Raw genomic sequence first — 18,389 nt, 5'->3', positions numbered from 1 at the left:
GAGATTTGCATTAGGCAGAAGCAGCAGAAGGTCAGGACACCATCCATGGGTAACTCCGTATTGGAAAGGAAAACCAGTTCCAGATAAAGGACAGAGGAGAATGCACTAAGATCTGAGAAAGTTGTGGCAGTACCCATTTCTGAAAAGCACACTCTTGGTATTTTTCATTTACTTTAGGTTCCTCCGTCTCCAAGAGCAGTGGGCCTGAACCGAAATCTAGGGTGAAGGTAAGGAAGAATCCAGCTCTCCCTTCTCTGCTAAATGAGACGAAGCTGCCCCTTGCTTGCCAAGCAGCACCGCTGCCTCTCAGCTGCCCCTCCCGTTTCAGTCTTCAACTACTGCCGAAATCTTAGCGCCAATGTCTGGCACAGAGTCTCTATAATACAACAGGCGGAACCCCACATTCCGGGGGTTCAGACGCTGGACGCAAAACCAGAACGTCCTCAACGTCAGAGCCATCTGGAGTCAGTGTTCAGATACAGCCCGTGCTACAAGCCCCAGTCTAACTCCGTGTCTGAGCGTTCGGTGAGGACTCCTTTCCATTGTGCTCTTTCACAGTTTATAAGCAGTTAAGGGGCAACGTGCTCGCAATGAAGTCATGGGCCACATGAAACAACTCCAGACACAGATCTGAGGGCCAGTGTGCCAGAGAATTTGCAAAGAGGACGGTTCCGCATACCCTGCGGCAAGCTTGCCCTAAGTTCTGTGGCAAGGCTGGCTTGTTTCTGTGGGGCTCCGGTGAGAAGCTTTGACAGCTTCAGGCAGATTTAGAAAAAGAAGAGGATTTGTAGTGAATTATTCCTTGTCAGCTTGGAAAAGGGATGACTAAGAGGACATGCTAGAGGTCCATTACATCATGAATAGCGTGGCGAAAGTGAATAAGGAAGTGTGCTTTACTCCTTCACAAACACAAGAACCAGGGGTCACCCAATGAAACAGGCAGCAGGTTTAAAACAAAGAGAAGGAAGCACTTCTTCACGTACAGTCAATGGCCCTCAGCGCCCAGAGGATGTTGTGAAGGCCAAAAGTATAACTGGGTTAAAAGAAAAGAACTAGATAAATTCATGGAAGATAGCCACTTATGGAACTATTAGCCAAGATAGTCAGGGAGGCAATCCCATGGTCTGGATGTCCCTAAATCTCTGATTACCAGAAGCTGGATGGGACAACAGGGGATGAATCACTCACTAATTGCCCTGTTCTGTTCGTTCCCTCTGAAGCATCTGACACTGGCCACTGTCAGAAGACAGGATACTGGGCTAGATGACCATTGGTCTAACCTAGTACAGCCACTTTTCTGTTTTTTAATTTAATATTAAATAGTAAAACCCAAACCCTCAAGTATTCATGAAAGCAGACACAGAGAGGCTGTACACAATCAATATGCTTTTGGAGATACAGATGAACTTTTTGTGAGGTTTTTCTCCTCTTCGTTTGCTCAGATCTGCAAACCAGTTTTCTGAGAACTTTCAGGAGGCGCCGAGACAGCCTGCTTGATCCCAGGTGGTGTGAAGATGAAGATTCATATTACTCTTGTAGTTATTCTATCAGACAGAGAAGCACCATTAGGGTTCTTGGTCTGAGTGCCAAAGGAAACTTGTGAGAAGACTTCCTCTGCTTGCAAGAGATGTGTATGCCTTTTATGGTGACTTCACAGGAAATACAAACACTAAGTTGTCAGAGGTTGGGATTGCTCAGGGTTAATGGCTATCAGATGCTAGGATTCAGATAAGACTATTTTCCAAGCCTCCTCTTAGTGCCATAAGGATCATGCTAATTCTGTTTGATGACTCATCTGGTATCATTTCAGTAGCAGGGATTGGGGTGGGGGAGATCCCTATGTTTTTAAACCTCCTTTAGCTTCAGTTTATCTGAACAGAATTCAGATAGCATGTTTCTCTCCCACCACCTGGGCTCCACTTTAAAAAAGCATTTTCTCATGTCATGGCAATTTCAGAAAGACTTGCAGTATAGCTATGAAAGAATAAGACGCTTGCCGCCTAAATTCCCTCCCCCCCCCAAACATGAAGGCTTTTCAACCTCAGCTTTTGAGATGTTTGGACAGTTTATTCTCACAGATTTAAGAGACTTCCCCCTCTTGCATTTTAGTTTGCACCCCCGCCCCCAGGTGGGAGGAATCATTGATGGTGGTGCTGTCCAGTTAGGTCAGCTCAAGGGTTTTGGTTAACAGAATCCAGATTTATTTCCCTTTTATCCATTCTGTTGGTTGTCCAACTCCAACGTTGTTAGGAGGAAGTCCCATTAGCTCTGGGCATAATTTTTTTATTAGAAAGATTTTTAGAATTGCTTCCCTATCAGCTTGTAGAGAAATGAAGGCCAAAACTGTTAACGTACAGGAGCGTGCATCAAGAAATTTAGTTCTGTCCCTCCTTTCGCCACTGATCTGCCCACTGACCTTGGACAAATCATTTCACTTCTCTGCGCCTTAGTTTCACCAAACCTAAAACAGGATGAATTATACTTGCCCACATCACAGGGGCATTGTGAGGCTCACTTAGCAAGAGGCAGTGTGGTTCAGTGGATTGGGTACTGGACAGGGGGACAAAGGAAAACTATGTTCCATATTTCTGGCCATGCCACTGTTCAGCTCTGTGACCCTGGGCAAATCACTTTGCCACTTTCACTATGTTTCTATAGACTGCCTACCACAATGGGGCCCTGATCTTGGTTAGGATCTCTAGAGTCTTCCATAATACAAATAATCAGTAATAATCATTATTGCATGGAAAGTATTTGGGTAAAGTGCAAAGTGTTACTTCTTCCTTGGGATTTCTTAAGCAAGAGTATAAGAGAGCTGATCAGAAACTAGCTACATACCTTGTAAGAAACAAGTGGGACTAGGATTGCTGGAATGATCTACAGGCTTACATCTGCTATTGATAGGTGACCAGATGTCCCAATTTTACAGGGACAGTCCCGCTATTTGGGGCTTTTGCTTATATAAGCACTTATTACCCCCCACCCCCAGCCCGATTTTTCACACTTGGTATCCGGTCACCCTAGCCATTGAGGATCTGTACTTAACTGCTATAAAAACAAATAATTAACACCCCTGCACTAAGTCTCTAAACACATCCCAGCAACTGGAAACGTGAAATGCTGGTCTGTCTTCTAACCTACTAGCAAGTTCCTTCCCTCTTTAGCTTTGTCATCACGAGGCAGTCATTAATGTCCAGTAAGTGCTAAACAGCCAGAGCACGCTATATAAATTGGTATTGCAAGCCCCGGGAACGTAGACACATTAACTTACTTCCAAAGGAGCTGACTGTGGAATAAATTGAATAGTTATTCTTGCCCAGTCAATGTTAAGTATTAATTGGCTTAAAATTTAATGATTGCATAAACAGATTCTAGCTCTGGTACAGCCAGTGTATCAAGGCAATAATCTATACCTTACTAATCGGATGAGACGAACCTTAATCAACTGCTTCACGGTTTAAATAAAACAACCCTCAAAATCAATAGAGAATCACTGTTTGTGTCAGTACAGCTGTCAGTGGCTGAGCTCACTGTATGCTTCACTCTTTCATGGCCCTGGCAGAGCATGGCCCATTCACAAGGCCAGCCCCCCAGAGGGCATGGAGAATGGAGCTGCTCATCTCAGCCAGGCCTCTTGGTCCATCCCCAGGAGAGCTCTCCCTTGAGGAGCAGAGGAGTAGTGGCGTAGCAGAGCGGATGCTGGATGAAGACAGCTGGGGAATGAGACTGGATGCAAGCCCCTGTGGGCCAGAAGACCTTACAGTTAAAAGTCAAGGAGGGCTACCATGATGTTTCCTATATGGTAGGTCATCTTCAAAGGGACCAGAGTCGTCATCTTTCTCTGAAGCTTTTAAAAGCCCCACGACTCCTGTTGTAGCCATGGGTGCTCAGCAGCTTTGGAAGTCCTACGTTAATGCAGCATTTCACATTTTGGGCCTTGTACACACAGCAGTGGGAGGTTTGGGGGCAATATTGTCCCATGATCAGGCCCCAGTGGTTAGTTCAGTGGTTAAGTAGAAAGGAACATGCAGGACTGGGAATCACAAGACCTGGGTTACTCAGATTTGTCTCAGCTTCGTTGTAGGACCACGGGCAGGGCACTTAATGTCTGTGCCTCCATTTCTCCCCAGCTGTGAGATGGGGATAATGCTGCTTACCCACTTTGGTAAACACTGAGATCTACAGCTGCTATGGTATATAATTATTGACAAAAGCCAGGACCCCAGATTACAGGGACCTTATTCAATCTCCACATTGGGTAGTTAGGAGCTTGATCATATAGTAGTTCTAGATACTGTATGAGTTTTACCACTGTGTCTTGAATGGAGAGTCATCCAGAGTGCAGCTCTAAGTCCCTAGTAATCATGTTTTTTATGCTAGTGCCTACAAGCCAACTGAGAACAGGGCCCATTGTGCTAGGTGCTGTACAAACACAGAGTAAGAGACAATCTAAATTCACAGATATCCCATCTCCTAGAACTGGAAGGAACCTTGAAAGGTCATCGAGTCCAGCCCCCTGCCTTCACTAGCAGGACCAATTTTTGATTTTGCCCCAGATCCCTAAATGGCTCCCTCAAGGATTGAACTCACAACCCTGGGTTTAGCAGGCCAATGCTCAAACCACTGAGGTATCCCTACCCCTTGGCCCAGGGAGCTTGCAATCTAACTAGACAGGGTAGGGGAAAGTGCAAGCTGCTTGAACTGTTTCCACCAGCTTTTGTCGGCTCTTCCCTGCTATTTCTTTCCCCAAGCCTGCTGGCTGGAGATATGGAGGCTGCATCAGGACAGTCCAGATCGTTTACTCCATTTTGGTTTAGACTATTTATTTCGACATATGACATCAACAAGCACCTTTTCTAAGTATGGGTGCCAATCTGGATTTCTACTTGCGCAGAGCTCGGCCAATGTGACATGAAATGAATATCACAGAATATTACATTCCAAGTTTTTCTAGACCCTGATTGTACAGCCACAGTGGTCTCCCAGCCGTACTCATCATGACTTCTGTAAGCCCAGTGCATTAGGATCCAGTTCTAACTAGAGCCTTTTGTCAACATGTTTTAGCAGTAACGGGCCTGACCCTGCAACACTTACTCACCCCATTGACTACTGAGGTGGGGCAGGACCACTACCTTGGCAGAGCCAGTGGATAGGGCACCAAATGGGACTCAGGAAAGCTAGCATCTCAAGCTGGCCTAGTTTTGTCACTGGCCTACTGTGTAACCTTGGGCAAGTCATTTCACCTCCGTGCCTCAGTTTCCCCAATATGTAGAACAGGGATAATAATACTGCCCTCCTTCACAGAGTTAGGGATTTTTATTATTAGCATGAGTAAGGGTTGCAGAATCCATCTCACTGCTTTGTAGTTAAGCCACTGCAGCATCAGGGATTATCTGGCCATGACTGCATAGCCCAGGGGTAGGCAACCTATGGCACGTGTGCCGAAGGCGGCACACGAGCTGATTTTCAGTGGCACTCACACTGCCCGGGTTCTGGCCACCAGTCCAAGAGGCTCTGCCTTTTCATTTGATTTTAAATGAAGCATCTTAAACATTTTAAAAACCTTATTTACTTTACATACAACAATAGTTTAGTTATATATTATAGAAAGAGACCTTCTAAAAACGTTAAAATGTATGACTGGCACACGAAACCTTAAATTAGAGTGAATAAATGAAGACTCGGCACACCACTTCTGAAAGGTTGCCGACCCCGATAGCCTATGTTTCGGGGTTGTGTTCCCTTCCTGTCCTCCACCCCACCAACGCTGGCTCTTGCGTGGAACTGAAATTCCAAGCCTGCTTCCCCAGAGTTTGTACTGATTTTCAGAAATTGCAGGAAGGCAGCACCACTGTAAATTGGTCTCTCTTTTTTTGCCTATGCTCCGATACTGTACCAGTGGGAGCCAGGCACCCCTCCGCCCACTGGGAGCACCCTGCCCAGGGCCGGCCGCGATATGTGTGTGTGTGTGGGGTGGGGGAACAAATGCAGTTTTAAACTGCTGCTAAACAAGGTGTTAAAAGGAAGCTAATCCGAATGGATTGATCAAATTGTAGGAGTAAGAGCAGCGAGAGCAAGGTGGGATGGGTGGGAGGAATGAGAAAGGCAATTGGTTTGGTCATTTCTTCCAAGGATGATCGCTTGAGGAGGAGCTTGGCGCTCATCTTATTTCTCCCCCCGGAAAGCAAGGAGAAAGAGGCCGCACAACAGCTGTCTTGAAACATACAGTAATCCCCCCATTTAGGAGAGGGAGGGCTCTCTGGAAGGAGTCAGCCCATTAACATTTGGCCCCCTGCTCTAGTTCTGAAAAGCGAAGGTTCCACGTTCTAAAAGGATCATGCCTACACTTAAACTATATTTAAAACACATGGAAATGTCAGGCCCAGATGAAAAGAATGGTAAAAAGTCATCCACACATTGACTTTACCAGCCGGTTTCTTCCATTGACCCCCCATGAGTACTGGACCAGGAACAGCCAGAACCATGAATACAAATAGCGATCAGAGCGCATCAGATGTCACCCCAGTAATTTGCAAGCGTTAAGGCCCAATTGAGAGAGGTGCTGAGCAGTTTGAATTCCCAATGAAGTCAAAGGGAGCTAAGGGCACTCGTCTCACTTACGGCCCAGAGGTGCCAAGGGTGGACCCTAGCATATAGGGCAGGGGAGGGAATCTGGCAGGCCCAACGGGGAGCAGACTGGAATTGCTGGAAACATGAGGTTTAAAGAGATTTGCAGGAAGAGGGGCTGGGGTCAGTAGGTGCTTGGTAACAGACAGGGGCACGTGCTAATGAAAGCTAGTCACTGAGAACAGCTGCTGTAGATGCACATTTATGGGAGAGGAGAGAATCCATGCTCATAGGAATTGGCATCATTCAGAGCCCAGCGCAAGGCTTATGTGCAATTTACGATCTCAAAATAGGGCACGTAGGCCTTGTAATGGGCTGCTGCATCGAAGTGAGTTTAATCCAACAAGTGACTCGAGGTGCTTAGAAATTAGCATCCTAGCTAGAGTGTTGTGGGGAGAACTGTAATGTTGGGTCCCCCCTTGGGGCAGGACTGTCACCGATGCCTCTGTGCATGTGAAAGACTCTAAACGGAGAGAGGAAAATATCGTCTTCCTTTTCAGAGAGCTCTGAACCAGGAGGCCAATAATACAACTGTATCAGCTCAATTCCTTGGTCTTTGGGCAGCTGCAGGATGCGTAACCTTCCTCCTCTCCCCCTCCTCCCTCAGCCCTTAGCCGCAGATAAATGCTCCCCCCGCCACATGTGTTGGTTCAGTCCTTTCTGTAGGCCAAAGATGACTTTACAGTGTCCGGTGTCTCAGCCACACCAGGACAAACAGATCTTGGAAGTTGTTCCATCTTGATATTATTTTGACACAGGGTTATAAAAATGTATGTTTATACTGTCCCACTCACTGTAGGATCTTGGGCCCACACCCACAAAGGTGTTTAGGTTCCTAATTTGCATTGAAATCAACAAAGTTAGGAGCCTAAATATCTTTGGGGATCTGGGCCTTAGTACTTGTGCTGTGCAACCCAACTGCCTTTTAATTTGTCATTTACATAGACAAGTATCATCATCCCCATTTTGCAGATGGGGAATGGAAGTGCAGATTAAAGGTCAGGCTTTCAAGGGCTTAACGCCCACAATTGGAGCTGAATTTTCCAGAGGCATTCGGCTCTCATTCAGGGACCTAGTTAAGGGATAGACTTGCTCCTTCCTGAAAAGCTGGCCAGTAATTTTGGTATCTAAAAAGAAACGAAGATCTTCTGAAAAATCCAGCCCTTCCATGACTTGCCCAAAGTCATACTGGGGTCTGTGGCTGAGGCAGAAGGAATTGAACCAAGATCTCGAGTCCCACTCCAGTGCTACCAATAATCCACTGGAACAACAGTTTAGAAGTGAAGCAGGAAGTCATTCTGGTAATTAACCCAGGGAAGAAATTTCCATAGCTTCTCTAGAATAGAAACCCTGAGCAGTGCCATTGTTCAGTGTTCTAGTTTATCTGCCTACTTTGAATTTCTCTGTAAACAGTTGAACGTCTGTTGAGTGGCATTATGCTGGGGATCCAGATAGCACCTCATCCTTAACAGAGCGAGTTTGGCCACTTTCTTTGGCTGTTTCCTAGAAATAGATGGAGGTTGGGAAGGCAGAGAGCAGCCTGCATTTGGCATTTATTAGATTGTCACAACCCTTTCTGTGTTTTCCATCTATAAATCTGAGCCAACCCCCCTGAGGGATTTTTCATGGACGTAGAGCCTGTTAATATGTAGCTAATAGGATTTAGGAATAAGGCAGCTTGAATGTAATTAGTAACAAAGCAAGAGGGTTTTAAAGGAGGTTATTAATTATATACATTGCTGTTTACAGGAGAATGACAACATTAGCTCCATTAAGCATAGTTATCAATGCATAATCATTTCAATTTAATGAAACTAATACATTTCACAGGGACAGTTACAAATATCCTTTACTGGCTGAAACTATAGTAATGCGCTAGCCGGTTGGTATGCTGGTTTCATAGGAAGCCCTGACTGAGAACATCTCAGCCTTCACTTTTCACACAGTAGTATCTCTCAGTGGTAGGCCTGCTCTAACCACCACTCAGGTTCCTGGGTTCTATGCCCAGTTCTGCTACGGACTTACTGTGTGACCTCAGGGCTGCCCAGAGGATTCAGGGGGCCTGGGGGCTTTGGCGGCGGGGAGCCCCCCGCCACCGAATTGCCGCCGAAGACCCGGCACTTCGGCGGCGGGTCCCGGGGCGGAAGGACCCCTGCCGCCAAAGACCCAGAGTGGAAGAAGCTCCGGGGGCCCGGGCTCCGTGAGAGTTTTCCTGGGCCCCCGGAGCAAGTGAAGGACCCCGCTCCAGGGGCCCCGAAAAACTCTCATGGGGGCCCCTGCGGGGCCCGGGGCAAATTGCCCCACTTGCAAATTGCCCCCCCCGGGCGGCCCTGTGTGACCTTGGTCAAGTCCTTTATTTGTGCCTCAAATACTAAAATGAGGCACAAATTAAGAATTAATAGCATCGTTTTTTAAAAACAGTAAAATCTTACAGGAAAACTGGGGGCGGGGGGGTGTCTTTGAATTTTCTACAGGACCTGCCATCATACTACATCGGAAGATGCCATTTTTGTTTTATCCTGGCCTTGCTTTTAGAAGAAAGTCCTGTGTCACTGCCACATAAAGAAGGGTGCTTTAATTTCCAGTAATAACTCCCTTCAGCCAGCAGTCTCCGAGTGAATGAATGTACCCGCTCCCCATCTAAGAAACAGACACCAACGCAGAAAGCTACTGTAAGTCAGCCAAGAAATCAGCAGTAGAATCCCGGCCTCCTGACTCCCAGTGCCGAGCTCTAACCATGAGTCAGCTCTGCCTCTCACAGACACTGTTAGCATATGTCGCTATTAACAAGTCAGTGAATTCTGTTGCTATGCAATGACCACACTTTGCAGTTGGCATCTTAAAGGCAGCAACAAAAGGTTTGTCTTGAATGTGCTTTTAGAAACACATGATTAAAAAAAAAATAGATGACTCCCCAGGATACAACTCCAGGTACTTTCCAGGGAGGTATAGGTAAGAAACAATCCAGAAGCGGCACACTCTGTTCAAAGAGAAACTAATGCTGAAGCAGTTTTAGAATTAAGGGCGTCATTTTTTGGTGTTTAACACAGTACGGGGAAGGTAGAAATCTTCCCTGGATGACCTGTCCGTTATAAACCTTGTTGTGCATGGGTACAATGCTACTGCTGCCTTCCTGTCCTATTGAATATGTTTTGTGGTTTGTTATAGCCACCGGAGGGTTGATTGACAGCTCAGCTTCTCAATGCAATATGAATCCCAGAGTACGAGTTGCCAGAGCATTTTTATTTGAAAGGTTTCAACTTTTATAAAAAATACAAACAAATACACACTGTAATACACAGGATGTCCATCTTGGCATTCTGGGGACAAACCACTACTATAAAACCACTGGCTGCCTCAGACTTTGTCCTCCCTGTGAGGCACGAGAAAAAGTAAAATAAACTTTGTCAGACTCAGTTCCAGAGGAGAGGAGCTATAAAGAGCCGGGGGGGAGGGGAAGGAACATTAGGTAGAGACTGAATAGGCGTAGAGTAGTACAGTCTACGGATGCTGCGACTCTGGGAGGAAAGCCACTGAATGGAAGACAGCATCCATCCAGAAGAATCCTGCACTGCCAGCACCTATCCACATATAGGGTCCCATTCTGCAACGTGCCTTCTAGTGGTGGTGGGCAGGGAGAGAGGGAAGTAGCAGCTTTATGCCATCTGTGCCTAGCCCACCTTGGGAGTTGGCTGCCAAGCTACCAAGCCCTACCCCCCAACATAAGTTCGCGCAGCCTAAGGAATTGCTCCAATGTACAGCAGCCTTCCAACAGCTGCTTAGAGGCCCAGAATTCCCATCGTGGTGCATACTCTAGGCCCACACTTCCTGCCCGAAGTTAACGCCACCTCGGGTTACACTCCCTCTGCTAGGGCTTGCAAGGAGGGCTGTGAACAAGGGCTGGAAGACAGAGGGGGGAAAAAATCAGAGTGCAGGCTCCCAGAGGAGACTAGCTTGGGCACAAAACAAACCATGGCACCACATGAAGTCCTGAGCCCGCTCTATTCCATTGGAAGTCAACGGGAGTTGAAGCTACTCAGCACTTAACTGGAGGTGCTCACCCTTCATATCATGCCCCTAGCGAGAGGGGAAGCGTATGGTGGAACTGTATTGGGATGCAAGAGGAAAAAACACAGACAGGGAGACTATAGGAAAGGGAGGGGGGCAAGCATTGAAGTGGACCCATTCTGTTCACTTGGGGGCAGCAGACACAGCTATACCCACCACCAGCTCTGCAAACACGCCTTAGCTCGCGACGTGGCAGCCACCATCTTGGCCAAGACACTAGGGATTGAACCCAGGCCCTCTGGCACTTGAAGCATGAGCAGCTTAAGCCAAAGCTCTCTGGTGGGGGCTGTTGCAGGCTCAGAGCCTCAGGCACAGGCAGGGAACTGTAACAGTCACCGGGCAGCCCCATCTCACTCACTCAAAGATGACTTTTGGACAGCCGAGAAAGCCTCAACACCATTCTAGCAGCAATTATTCCATTGCTAATTAAGCACAGAAATAATTTTGCTTCTGCTGCGTGTAATAAAGTGATAGGACAGAGATTAAAAGCACCACCTTGAGCTTTGCAAATTAAAAATAAAATAAAATAAAAAAGCATACCTCAGTCCACCACCTATTCCTTCCCCAAGCAGCTAATCAAGTACAGCTGCGATGCCAACTTCACATCCACTTCAATTAAAGACACCCAGCCCAAATTTGGAAACAATTAAAAACCCCATTATCTTCGATTTACCATTATCTTCATCTGTCTATTTTCTGCCACTGTGCAGAGCACAGGTGAGATCACTGCAGCAGGGGCCACTTGGGACACACTGGCTCATCCATCCTAGGCTACCTTTGCTCCTTATTAAAGCTGCTCACTCACACCTAGTTTTACCTTCATGCTGGAAATGGTTTAGTCTGGATTTATTCCAATTAGTCATAATTTATTGTTTTAATGAGCTCTTCTGCAGGCTTTATTTGCTTCATACCCATCGTTCTCCTCAGCTGTTGTGATATGCTTCAAGGGGAGCTCTTAATAAAGACCTCCAAGATTTCCCACTACCCCACTCTTTAAATACTTTGCAATGTTAAAAAAAGTAAATCAAGACTAACCCTGTTTTTTTTGGAGGTGGGGGTGGATTAACTCTGGAGGGCATTTGGGCCTTTTCTTCTTTGAGGGAGTGGAGAAATTTGCAATGCAAACCTCAGCAGCAAATACATCACTCATCACCCAAGACAGCTGGGCATGAGACAGTGCCTAGTCCCCAGAAGTTGTGTTTTTGGGATGTAGCTTAACGATTTCACATTGGCAAAAAACTAAAGAGGACAGACTCTATTCTGTCCTTGGATAAGCACAGAGCATCCTAACATTGACATCAGGCAGCTTTTTTCCCCCCTCAGAGAGGAAAGTTGGCATTCATGTTCTAGTATAAAACTGGGAATCAGACTTAGGGCACGTCTTCACTACCTGCCGAATCGGCGGGTAGCAATCAATCTATTGGGGATCGACTCATCGCGTCTAGTGAAGACGCGATAAAATCGATCCCCGATGGCTCTTCCGTCGACTCCGGAAATCCACCTCGGCAAGAGGTGGAAGCGGAGTCGACGGCGGCGCGGCAGCGGTCGACTCGCCGCTGTCCTCACAGCCAGGTAAGTCGACCTAAAATACGCCACTTCAGCTACGCTATTCACATAGCTGAAGTTGCGTATCTTAGGTCGACCCTCCCCTGTAGTGTAGACCTAGGGTTACTGTGTGGTTTGTGCTGCACCTCAGAGAGGGGAGGTAGGGGGAAGATGGCTTTAAGCCACCTGCGTGCTGCTTGGATTCAGAGTCCGCTGAGGGCCAGTGCATACTCTGGTGTAAGTCAGAACAGCCCCAGGAGTTATTCTATGTTGTGGTAGCCTCTCCAGGGCTGTGTTACAGCCTAGAATCCCCATAGTGACATGTGCTGCAGAGAGGCCCCTTCCTGCAGGGAATGTCATTTTGCAGAGTGTGCTGCTCCGTCCCTACCTGCCTGACCCTGCAAGCTCTGTGAGAAGCCCAGGCTAGTGGGGGCAGGGCCACACTGTTCTGGAAGGTCATGCAACCAAGTTGGATGTCCTGTATTCTGGGGATGCGTCAGTGGCCAGCCTACTGGGAACAGATCAAGAGGAATCTAAGGAAATGAAGAAAAAGAGACACTGTTGTAATAATTGGGCCTACAAATTGACCCTAATTGTGAACTCAACTGTGGGAAAGTGGATACAACTTTATGCAATGTTCCAATCATACCATGAAATGTTGATGAGGAAAAGTGCGAAGGGAGACAGAAAGACTCAATTAGTCCAAACAAGGCGGTCTACTGGTATCACGCAAGGACTACGTCCGTCTCATAAGCAAGATGAGTGTGGGACTGGAAGTCAGTGGACCATAATTGGTGCATCAGAAATTAGGCCTAATTGGTGGACAGAATAATGAGAGGATGGGCCATTCTGCCCATCAATCCCTTTTTGGGTCCTGAAAAGAAAAATACTTTGGTGGTGGTCGGCGGGAGAACCAAGCATGAGGTAGCAAACTGCGGGGGGCGCCCTGCCGGTCCCGGACAGGGCGGCAGTCAGGCAGCCTTCGGCAGCATGCCTGCGGGCGGTCCGCTGGTCCTGCAGTTTCAGTGGCAATTCAGCGGCAGGTACGCCGAAGCTGCGGGACTGGGGACCTCCCGCAGGCACGCCGCCGAAGGCTGCCTGACGGCCGTGCTTGGGTCAGCAAAAAAGCTAGAGCTGCCCCTTCATGAGGGCAACAGCTACTGACTGAAGAATGGGGAAGGAGTGAGCTTCACCATTATGGCTTCCACCCTTCATCATCTCCTGCAACCCTGGGATCCACTGTGACACTTCTGGACCTTAGTCAGCCTCAGGCAATCCCAATGCACCCCAGCACAGGGACCTTGGGCAGCAGTAACCCCTGAGCTGCTCTGTGGGGTTTATGGCAGATCCCCTAAAATGGGGGGAGAGGCTCCCAGGGAGCCTCTACCAGATTCTATTGCTTGCAGATCTTGAGGCTCAATAGCCCTCCTTGCTATTGGCCAGGTCAGGCTCCAGTCCCTGATAAGGGAGGGAAACTAGTGGACTGGAGGGTCCAAAAGATCCTGCCCATTTCTTACACTCCATGTAAGGACTTCCTGGAAGTCCCGTCCCCTCACCATAGCACTCCCCACAACCCACCACCGTATACAGAACACTCTCAGACTCCACTTTTTAGGCTAGATGGGACTGTCTGGGTGCAAAGTAGCTTTGTGGCTGCTGAGGAGCCGCTAGGCCATCCCCCTCTATACAGGCTCCATCCCCAGTGGTAGGCCAAAGTTTCCTTCTCTGTATTTAGCCATACTGGCAATCTGAGGTGACGTACAACTCACGTTGCCTACAGCATCCATTTTAAACTGCAGCTCCGTAGCCCAGTGCAAGCCTTCTGGATGTCGTCTCCAGGGCTTAATTTGTGCCGGGGCTCAACCCTGGCACCTCTGGCCTTGCCGTGTCAGTTATGAAAGTAAAAAAATTGCTTGAGCCCTGGAACCTCTTTCATTACAAATTAAGCACTGATCACTCCCCTCCCCAGCCACGTTCTTAGGCAGCTTTGAGGTTCAGACAAGCCTATACAGAAATAGCACATGGAGGTTGCTTAGCAAAGCAGACCCATATTTAGACTCTCCTGTGCCTCACAGAGAGAAACTCAAGATTCCCCTCCCACGGGACAATATGCTACAACCTGTGATCTTTAGAACTGCCCCCTGAAATGAACGGAAAAAACAATAAAAAGATATTACCTCACCCACCTGGACTCTCTAATATTCTGGAACCAACACAGTTGCATATGGAAAAAACACTGCCTTTTCCCAAAAACATAAGGGTGGGAGGAAGGGGGAATGTCAGGAAGCCAAGTTTCCCTTACAATTGTCCAAAAGAGCTTTAGATCCATATGAAACCAAGTTTGCAGGCTCACATCTTACAGGTGGCAAGAATTGTTTCCCCCTGTGTTTTTTTAGGACTCTGCAGTTCTCTTTATAAAAAGGATCTTCATTCAGTACAACGGATGATGCCTCAGCAATAAAGCACGCATTTGTCAAACAGCACAATGCAAATCATCTGGTATCCGATTACATCATTACGTCAGTCTCCAGCTTTGATTGGGTGTTTCAGCAGGACTGATTTTTTTTTTTTTGTCTAATCTTTCAGACATCTGGTCTTCGATCTATAGCTAGGCTGAAATTATGCAGCCAGGCATCAATAGGGACAGAGGATATGACATTTGCACTCTTGGGAACATTTTGTTACACAACGGGATCTGAAAGATCTAATTAGGATCATTTCTTAGCATCCTTTGGCAGTACCAATTATTTTGCTTCAAGTAATATGAATATTGATAAATACTATGCAACTCCAATGCAGATACTAGCCTGCCAAGCAACTATTTATTTTTACTCACCTCTTGGAGTATAATTTAGAGTGGTTGAAAGAGAAGAGTATCTTCATGCAAAGTAACTGTGTATAAAGTACAATTCTTCCCTTCCTCTGCTATATTCCAGTTGGGTTTCCTTATGGGGTGAGAGGAGAGAACATTAATTCAATTGAACTGGGTATTGTGGCTTTAAGAAAGTGTAGCCACTGGAAATAGTTCTCTCTTGATTGCATTCCACAGGACTGCTATCTTCGGCAGATCCATCATGTAGAAAGCCCATTCCTCTCCAAATATGAAAAGCTCCCCTCATTAAAATTCTGTGCATCGGTGTCTCCATATTAAAGCAGATATTAAGCCATAAAACGTAATATGTTATGACACCATAAAATGCAGTGTAATTGCTATAAAACCATAAAATGTAATGTAATTGGCATAGCGACCATTATCTCTCTGTGTTATGGTTCTAACTGTTTGAAAACCGTTATCTTACACTATGGTTGAGGACAAACAAACGATTCATATTCTTTGTTACTAGAGATTAGAATGGTGAAATGACTCAACACAAACCCCTCTCCCCCAGCCTCCTAGAGGACTCACTTCCTGTTTAGAGGCAGTGGACAATAATGTCAAATGTTAAAATGAATGCAGGAATGATTGTTCAAAACAGTTATTTCCCCCCCCTTCATTTCCATTTGTTGCCACACCAAGGGGAATTTTAAAGAGCTTCTATCAGTTCAGTAATTAGATAACACTTAAAAACAAAGCTACATTTATAAATAATTATTAAATACATAACATTCCATAGCATGCCATGTAATAACTTAAAATCACACATTAGAGGCCCACATACAAAAATACCTATATAATAGGTCATTATTTCTAATTGCTCACGCTATCCTCAGCTGTTAAGAAGTTATTGCTAATGCATTTTACAACATGCTTTATAAGAAGTTATCAAGGAATTCATCAGATAGTAAAACCAAATAGAAAATGAAGCTCTGATTTAAAAAACAAAACAAAACAAAAAAGGCTATTTTTTAAATTAAATAAATATGTAAAGAGCCTAGTAGTTTAGGCTCAGTAGCTCACCAGCCTTGGAACTGTGGTCTCGTAAGGAAAGTTTTCTGGATTTTAAAGGTCAGGCTCTGTCTGGTAGCATTTGTTCCCCTTCCAAGGGAGCTGTTCATGAATAGCCAAAAGCAGAATTTGATCCTGAATCTCTCACTAAAAAAATAAATTCATTAGTTCTGTTGCAGAAATTTTTAACAACAAAACAGCAACAGCTGTTCCAGTATTTCATGATACTGTAAAGTTTGTTTTGCTGCTGCAAAGATAGCTACAGCAAAGGGCATGATCCACCTTCAATTCCCACCAACATTAGCACCGCCCAAAGCATGCAGGATCAGACCTGCTCTTCATCAGCTATAGGAGCATGGGTTACCTATGTAAGGCCTGGGTCTACATCATTGATTATGGCTATGAAAACCCAGCCAAGCTGATGTGTGTCCCATTAGATCAAGAGCAGGGTAGAAGTGGTGGGAGAAGCCAATGATTCCCAAAAGGAAGAGAACTACAAACATAGCAACTATAAACATTAGCTTGATGGGGACCCCTTTGTCATCCAGAGCAAAGTGGATGATCAATACTCAATGGCAGCAAAGGAAGGTTGATTGGAAACAATGATCTTACCTTGAGAACTCTTCAGCCAATGGGACCCAAGGCACACCAAGAAGAAGCAAGTCAAAGGTCTCCTCAGGGTTTGCTCTAAATCCACTCTCAGAGCTCCCTTTCTTCAGAGTCAAGGCAAACAAAACCCAAGTGCCTTCTCCACAGGAGTTATTTTCCCTCAGCATCTGTACTCAATTCCCTAGCCACTCCCCACAGCCAGCCCCTTTCTAGGAGGTTAATTGAATCATAGAATATCAGGGTTGGAAGGGACCTACTCCAACCCCCTGCTCAAAACAGGACCAATCCCCAGACAGATTTTTGCCCCAGATCCCTAAATGGCCTTCTCAAGGATTGAACTCACAACCCTGGCTTTAGCAGGCTAATGCTCAAACCACTGATCTATCCCTGTTGGTTCCAGCTGGTTCTGATTCTTGCCTTGTATCCTGGATTCCCCCAGGCTTTTGGCCTCAGTCTCCTTCTTGATAGTCCCAGAACCCAGGCAGGTGGTTTGCCCCCTCACATTCCACAGTAAGGCTTTGCCCAGACCCACCAAGGGACTTAACTTTTAGGCACCTGCAAAATCACAGGGACACCCTGTGAACCACAAAGCCCGAGTTAGGGGCCTAGGCACCCAGTGCAGTGAATGGGGAGAAATAGGGACCTTGGAATGCGATCCAGAAAAACCAGCCTGCTAGGCGGGGAGCTGCCTCAGTTAGCCAATGGCAGATGCCAATGAGAGGGGTGTGTGTTAAGCACCCCTGCTCCTCTCCTGGAAATAGGTGCCTAAATCCAGCACCTATCTTTGCTTAGCGATCCCCACGTGGGAACTTGTCTCCTGGAGTCAGGCAGCTTCCGTGCCTAAGCTGTTTCTTGCAGGAATGAAAAAAAACAAACGAGGAGTCCTGGTGGCATCTTAGAGACTAACACATTTATTTGGGCATAAGCTTTCGTGGGCTAGAACCCACTTCATCAGATCTAGCCCACGAAAGCTTATGCCCAAATAAATTTGTTAGTCTCTAAGGGGCCACAAGGATGGCTCAGTTTTTTTGCTGATACCGACTAACATGGCTACCACTGAAACCTTGCAGGAATGAGTTCTGCGCTTGCCTTACTCCACACAAAACCAGCCAGTGGAGGAATGCCCACCTTAACTTTCTAGGCCAGTGGTTAGAGCACTCACCTAGGATGGGGGGAAATCTAGTTCAATGCCCCCTTCTGTTAGGGAAGGACAAAAGCTTTGAACAGCTGGTCACCTACATCTCAGGTGGTTACTCTACCCACTGAGCTATGGGACATTCTGTCAGGGGGCTCCTCAGTCTGACCACTTGGAGCTGTTCCATTGTGGCTTACTCATGAAAAAGTGATTGGAGCAGCGGGCTTGGACCCTGGGTCTCTCGTGGCCCAGGTAGGTGCCCTAAGCACTGGACTACACAGTCATTCTCTCTCCCTCTCTCTGGCCCAATGACTATTCCACTGCAGATAAATACTTAAATAGTCATTGGACCAGAGTGAGAATGCACAAGTGAGAGCTGGGGGTGGAATAGGACACCCAGAAGTGAGGCAGCAGGGCACATGCACAGAGGCAGAAATATAAGCTTATGTTTTCCCAAACTCTGGATCCCAGAGGGTGCTATAGAATAAAGTATGATTTTGAGAGCGTGGGGGGAAAAGC

At 46.5% G+C, this 18,389-nt stretch overlaps 1 protein-coding gene across 2 annotated transcripts in view; it reads right to left on the bottom strand.

The window, feature by feature from the left end:
* Positions 1 to 17,529, bottom strand: part of CCDC60 (coiled-coil domain containing 60) — a 155,447-nt gene extending 137,918 nt beyond the window's left edge. The window contains exons 1-3 of one of the 2 annotated variants that reach the window (XM_065567834.1): positions 16,739 to 17,529; positions 16,139 to 16,273; positions 15,077 to 15,185 (exon numbers count right to left, since the gene is read on the bottom strand). The gene's annotated coding sequence lies outside the window, so the exon portion shown is untranslated. The remainder of the gene's footprint in view (positions 1 to 15,076; positions 15,186 to 16,138; positions 16,274 to 16,738) is intronic. The other variant, XM_065567835.1, reaches the window with a different exon arrangement.
* Between the last annotated feature and the right edge of the window lie 860 nt (positions 17,530 to 18,389).

This window comes from Chrysemys picta, chromosome 15 (assembly GCF_011386835.1).
Source record: "Chrysemys picta bellii isolate R12L10 chromosome 15, ASM1138683v2, whole genome shotgun sequence".
In the NCBI taxonomy this organism is placed as follows: domain Eukaryota; kingdom Metazoa; phylum Chordata; order Testudines; family Emydidae; genus Chrysemys; species Chrysemys picta.
This window is presented reverse-complemented; position numbering and strand designations above follow the sequence as displayed.